The following is a 7645-nucleotide window of genomic DNA, read 5'->3' on the forward strand; positions in this document are numbered from 1 at the left end:
ATGCCGAAGAAACACTATCCTGAATAGTACAAGAGCACAAGAGGAGAAAAAAGGCAGTTATCTCAACCCAATTTTTGATTACTTTAATGAAAACTATGTATAATTAATAGTCAAAATTGATGAGTCTGCCAAGTATCGGTAGGGCGGCTGCTTCAAAGTGATAAAAAAATATTATTTTTCAATCGGACCTCTATATCTTAAAAAGTAGTAACAATACAAGAAAACCTAAGAGAACGTAATTTAAAGAAGAGTAAATTTGCTAAAATATGAGCCCTAATAGAGTTATTTACGTTAACTACTTTTCGAGATATAGATTTTTAAAAAGCAACATTTCATAAAAATGTTGTACAGGGCGTACTAAAAGATCAGTAGTTAGTGAATTTATTTTGAAAAATTATATCTCAAAAACCATTTGACGTACAGATGTCTATTAGCACTCACATTAAAGCTAGTTTAATGAGCTTTAAAGTATTTTATGATGTATATCTTCGTAGGAGTAATACTTTACATGAAATTTGCTAAAATAAGTTGATTTATAGTTTCATTTGCCAAATTTATATTCATATGTGAATATCATGAAAACTAGTACCTCTAGGAAGAAAAGTGCCATAAACTACTTTATAGAATGTTAAATTTCCTTTATTTTGATTGTTGGCAGAGATATGTGCGTCTTATGGATCTAGAGATATATTTTTTCAAAAATCCAACATTTTATACGAATAACTAGAAATTAACATTTTGTGTAGTCTATTTTAGCAAATATCATAAAAACTACTACTCCTACATAGATAAACATAATTAACTATTTTGTAGTAAATTTAACTAGCTTTAATTTGATTGCTGGCAGACATCTGTACGTCCAATGGTGTTTCTGAAATGAAGTTTTTCATAAATCAAACTTATTGTCCAAACAATTATAAATCAATTTATTTTAGCAAATATTATGAAAACTACTATTCCTACGAAGATAAAGGTCATAAACTTCTGTATAGTCCAATAAACTAGCTTTAATTTGAGTGCTAATAGACATCTGTACATCATATAGTTTCTGAGATATAGATTTCTCAAAATAAATTAACTACTGATCTTTCAGTAGATTTTTAAGAAATTTTGCTTTTTAAAAAGCTATATCTCGAGAACTATTGGACGTAAATAACTCTTATAGGGCTAATATTTCAGCAAATTTACTCTTCTTTAAATAATGTTCTCTTAGATTTTCTAGTGTTGTGGGTAGTTTTTAAGATATAGAGCTCCGAATGAAAAATTAATGTATTTTTAAGGTTTTTGAAACAGCCGCCATTTTTTATTCCCCCCCAACCTATACTTGGCAGACTCATCAATTTTGACTAGTAATTATACACAGTTTTCATAAAAGTAATAAAAAATTGGGGTGAGATAACTGGCTTTTTTTCTTCCCGGCTCTTGTACTAGAGGATCAGGCATGTAGCCAGAGGGGAGGGGGGAGGGTACATTATCTCTATATTTTTATTTAATTTATTTTAAAAAGACAATTTTTGTTATGTTTAAAAATATCCGAGGTGTCTAAATTAGATAGGCTACTGCAAAATTAATTTGGGAACTCTAAACCACACAAATATATACACATATGTATTCAATACAGCCTCGCTCATCTGACTCCCAAAGTAATCCGGGCCTCCTGATTCCATTTCTTGGACGGCAAGCTCACAGAAAATCTGTGTCTCAATACGCTAATTTAAAATCTGCAAATGAGTCGTGTCTCAGAAAATGGAGCTTTTGGGGAGGCGTTAAAATATGTTAAAGAATCAACAGCATGTGATATTATAACTTAAAAGATCGAGGACAACGGGAATCAGGTTTTTTTTTTTACTTTCTTCATACGTTAAGTACATAAATTTTTCAAAAATTATAAATATGTAAATAAATTACGTTATATGACATTATATTGTTCTTATTATTACGTACTATTTTTGTTTTATATTTATGTATTAATATATAGACTATGTTCAAAATAAATTATACAAACCTTGCACAGTAAATACACATTTTATTATCAATACACTATATATAATAGGGGGAATAATTTTTATTATTAAATAAATTTTTATGAACAATATTAATTAAGAAATTAAATTATTATACTTTATGTACATTTTTAAACGTAAATATGAGCAAAAGTCAATGACATTCTTATTCATAAGCGTGGTTAAATGTATTCCAAAGCACGTACTGAAAACGTTTTCCACATACTTAAGTCTCAATCACGGAACAGCTCAAAAATCGATCTGACTAAATTATACATCAATCGTATAAAACCGATTGATAATTACTCCTTAATTAAGAAGTCTTCTATAAGACCGATTGATAATTACTCCTTAATTAAGAAGTCTTCTAAGAAGGACTGTGATTGGTCTACTAATGTAATATTGATTATATTTTTAACTATGAATGAAAAAGTAGTATTACAATATTTTTTTGTTTTATTTTTAGAATAAATAAACAAGATACTAAGCTACTTTTTTTTCTGATGGGAGGATAGATGTTATTTGCAGCCATAATTTTATTTTTTTTTTATTTTTAATTTATTTTATTTTCTTTTATTTTTACATTTTTTTAATGTGTAATTTAAAGGAATATTCAAAATTGCTTTACTCTTAAGAATAAAGTGACCGTTTTTATCTTGTTACTTTCAAGTTCATGTATCTTCAAAAGTATTGATTCAATTTTCTATATTTTTCATAAGTTTTTCCGTAGGAACACACTATTGGAAACACGCAATAATCCATAGTATTTTTGTTTTGTTTTTTTCAGAAAAATAAACAAAATGTTTTCAGAGACCCCTTTGTACTTTTAAGAAGTATATTTTGTAACTCATTTCTATTGAATAACAAGATCGATTTACTTATTCGTTGTTTTGTTTCATCCCTCTAAAATCCAGTAATTGTTTACTACTGTAAAATATTTTTTGTAAAGGGTGAAATTCACTGTAAATATTTTTGAATTATCAGTTGATCATTTAATTAATATTTGCTTGTTGATTATGATAAATGTCAAAATGTTTTACGCAACGATTCTAGATTAAATAATTTAAAAATATATTATATTATAAAAAGTAAGTAGATAGGACAAATATAATTATTATATAATAGGACAAATTATTATTAAACTATTACGTTAAATGGTAACGTCTAATGCAAATAAATAATTATAAATAGTTATTTACTTTTTTTTCCATTCTAGTCTATGTAATAAAATCAACAATAAATATAATGTTAATTAATAAAGTATACATACGCTGGTCAGGTAAGCTGTCTAGCGATCATTATATGGTTCTCCGTAATATCGATATCAGCTGGCCATTTACTGAAACATAATATGACAACAACAATTATTATAAGAAAAAATAATATAAATATTATATTAAATCAATTTTTTATACAACTCAGAGAAACATTATAGAAGTTAACATAAAATAAATATTCAAATAGATCTGAATAATTGATATGAAATGAGCATATAACAAAAACAATAAAGTTTATGTGTGTGTGTATATATTGAAAGAGAATTTATTACCTTTTTTTTAATTAGTTTTATAGATAACTTTAACCACCCATTTTAATGATCACAGAAATTCAAATTATGAATACGGATTGTTATAGGAAATTGGACCATAATCATAATCGGAAAACGATCCTTTTTTTTTTTACATTTATACACAAGTCGTCAAAAGCGGTAAAAAAATATTTTCTGCTTTTTACCAATTTATGCCTTCAGCACAGGTTGGAATAAAAAATGTGCCCAATATGAATTCGTCTTAAAATCTGATTGATTATTATAATACCAAAATTCTGGAGAAGAATTGGAGAAGTGTAAAAATCCTGTAATAGGGCTTGCTATGTATTATGACCCAGAAAAAAACAAATCAACAACAAATTCCAAAAATTGTAGATATTAGCTAGGTGAAATTGTATACTGGGATATCCTGAAAGCATTAAGAAAAAAAAAAAAAATGGGAAAAATGTCAATTCAGAAAACTACATGTACAACGTGTTGGAACAAAACAATAGAAAATATTTAAAATAATTTTTTTTAATAACAAAGACACTAGAAACATTGCGAAAAAATTAATTAAAGAAACTCTTTAAAAAAATCTAGTAATAAAATCTAAATTGTTAATGGTTGTTGTTAATTACAGTTAAAGTGTTATCTGTTGGTTCCAGCAACACCCGCATGTCCCATAATATGTTGGTGTTACCAGGGTGGGGTTCATAAAATTACTTTAACGTTCTAAGATAAATGGTCTAAGCAAATAATAAATTATATTAACTCTTTTTACTTGATTCCTTAATTCCTTTGAACTCAATATAAAAAATACCTGACAATAACGGCACAGAAGGAAATAATCTTTATAACGCTCTCAGATTAATGGCAAAAGCAAATAATACATTATATTGACGTCTCTTTTTACTTGATCCCTCCATGCTTTTGTTCACATTATTCATATATTAAATTTTGATATGTATTTTTATCTAGACCATTCAAAGAATGCAAAAATAAATAAATAAAAAGACCGCACTACAAACCATGGAGGATCTCGGATTAAGTACTTGGTACTGTTTCTTAACCTAATGTTTACGAGGAGGTGATGTGGTCTGCATTCAAGCTTAAACAATAGGTTTAGCTCCCAACACAAAAACTACGTGAGACACTTGGGCATCGTCCGAGCTAGTTATATCTACACGGCTGATGTAACAGATATATTTATAGTCTGCCACAGTCTTACTTAAATACGACATCGGAAGTTACAATCCAGTGTATAACCGACTATGATACCCTTCTCTCTAAAAACTAGATTAACCCATCTAAGAAATTTGTCTTTTTTTTTCCAGTTCATCGCAAAGATAAGAAATATAACAAAAACTTTAATTTAGGACTCTATGAAAAATAGATTCAGTTCACATGGTTTCGAAAACTTCAGTCGAAAATATTTGAGGCTTTTTTTGGAGTAACTATGAAGTATTTCGACTGGTATAAGTGCTCTTTATCTTAATATTTGATTCACTATCATTTGTTAGTTTATTTTTTTTAAAAAAAGTTATAAATTTTAGTTAAATAAAAATAATGTTATTTAAGTTAAAATATATACTACAATAACATATATAAAAACTTTTCACATAGCCAGTTCAAGAGTTTTTGTAATCATGAAAACTGTTTTATTGGATTTTTTACTAAACATTTGTCAGTTTTTTCCTGCACAAAAATCCGGTCTCTATTTGTAATACTTATCTATAGCTCCATAACTCCACAAGATATAAGAATAATAGTTGGAGGAATAGGAAAAAAAAAATTATACATAAATATATATTTTTTGAAAATAAATTAAATGACAATACAATTTTTAATCGTATTAAAACAAAATTAAATATGGCAACTCACATTAAACAGTATGTTTCATAACTGTGTTGTTTTTTTACAGCACATTCCATTTATTTGCATACAATGTACAAGAAACTTCGCTACAATGTATATCGTAAAATTATAAGTTTTATCACATCTTCAGCTACAAAATCAAATATTTCTTCACAAATTCGTTTGCATGATTTAATCAAATGATATTAAAAAGTTTCAATCAAATTGTTGAAATATTCAAAATGATATTGAACTTTGGTAATTATTTTTTCCAATCTAGTACAATAATGGACTATGGATCTCTTCAAACACTCTTTCTAAATGGATTTCTTCATTTTTTTTCATTTATATTTATGTTCGTTTAGAAATTTATACCCAGATCAGAAGTATATGATGTTGTTTTGATCCAAGATACATCTTAGTGCATTTTTCTAATCCATAAAATCGAAAAATTACATACAGGCAAGCAGTGGTTCGAATAGAACACAAAACACAGCCGTCAACTTTTAAAAAAAAAATAAACAAACAAACAGGGAAAACATAAGAGCAACATTTAAAGCTAAAAAAATATATATATATATTTCTATTTAATTAAAAAAAAAAATAGCACATGGACAACTTTGCATTAGCACAGTTCTATCGCATAAATAATAGATCCTGTCAAAAACCTGAAGTGTGATCCGAAGAACAAGGTAGAATATTTGGTGAAATATTGTACATCCTTTCTATTGTTAATACTATCTTCACCTTAAAAATATAACAATTTTTTTTACAAAATGAGCCCTATTAGATATACCGGGAGTACATTCTTTACCAGAAAATAGAAAAAAAAAAATTAAAATATTAGACATTTTCGATATCTCCGTTCATAGAGATCCGATTTCTCTAATTATTTTTTCATTAGGTGCGTAATGAAATTTTTTAAAATAAAGTATGCTTTACGAGAAAACAGCAAAAAATGGAGAATTTATTTAAGAATATGGATATATCCCTGTTTCTCAAAATAACAACCTGGACCGCAAGAAAATAATTAAAATATATAATAATTATGTAAGAGTATGTAACAAGTATTTTTTTTTTTAATAATTAATTGACCTTATGTGAGTTACAAGGAAATTGTCTAGGTAGCAGAAAAACCAAAAATCTTTTCACATATTTATTAATGGTCAACGTTTCGAACCACACACCACACTGCAGGTCTTTGTAAGGGCTATTTTGATTGGTGAATGCATACATTAAAAAAAAAAAATTGAAATGGAGAGTAATTTTTTTTCTGTTTTTAATGTATGCATTCACCAATCAAAATAGCCCTGATAAAGACCTCCAATGAGTCGAAACGTTGGCCATTAACAAATAGTTGAAAACATTTTTGCTTTTTTTCATCTTCTAATTCACTTACGGTCAATTATTTATACATACAATTATAATCCTTTTTGGCGATTGTTTTTTGCGAAAAAAAAATAACCTGAAAAACTATAAAATAATTTTTTGTTACTTCCTTTTCACATAATTGTTTGATATTTTTGATTAATTATTAAAATAATAAATATTTTAATTGTCATTGTCCCTTTCCTGGCTTATAAACTTCCTTAGTAAAATGGAATGAATCCAATTTATTTAATTTTTATTTTTAATTTGGCATATGGAAAATGATAAAAATAATTAATGTAAAATGGAATCCTGCCAGTTGGGATAGATACTTGGGAATTCATCTCCATCGCCGCCTTACCTGGAACCACTATATCAACATCAAACTAACTCAAACCTACGCAAGGTTAGCAAAGCTATATCCTATCCAAAATCAAAACCAGAAACAGCGGTGCTAATTACAGTGGATGCTGTTTGGTTTCTAAGAAACAGCCATTGCATCGGGAATTACAAGACAGAGACAATAGAGGATTACATTAAAAAAAAAAGTTCATGAGGTTCCACTCCCAGTTACCCACAGTTAAAGAAGAAGTGACCTACAACTTGAGAAACCCAACCACAACTCGAAGACTGAAGCGCAGGTTGCTGCAGGACATCCTTTTATAAATTCTATATTTATTAGTTCTGTTATTGTCACTCTAAAATTTTATTTTATCTTAATTTTTCTTTTCTCTTCATCTTTTTCTCAAATTCACTTTCTTTTTTTTTTCATTTGAAGTTAATTATTTACGTTCTTAAATCCATAAATCTTTAAATCCATATTATCTTTTATTAAGAATTATTATTTTAATCTATTTATTTTATCTTAATTTTTTATTTATTTATAACA

The 7645-nt window shown here is 27.2% G+C and overlaps 1 protein-coding gene across 1 annotated transcript in view; it reads right to left on the minus strand.

Annotated features, from left to right (window-relative positions):
• The window catches only part of LOC106689409 (uncharacterized), a 119099-nt gene that overhangs the window by 25814 nt on the left and 85640 nt on the right, over positions 1–7645 (minus strand). The window contains exon 3 of the mRNA XM_067052926.1: positions 3274–3342. The gene's annotated coding sequence lies outside the window, so the exon portion shown is untranslated. The remainder of the gene's footprint in view (positions 1–3273; positions 3343–7645) is intronic.

Source organism: Halyomorpha halys, unplaced genomic scaffold (assembly GCF_000696795.3).
Source record: "Halyomorpha halys isolate HHAL.00 unplaced genomic scaffold, Hhal_1.1 Scaffold1353.1, whole genome shotgun sequence".
NCBI lineage: Eukaryota > Metazoa > Arthropoda > Insecta > Hemiptera > Pentatomidae > Halyomorpha > Halyomorpha halys.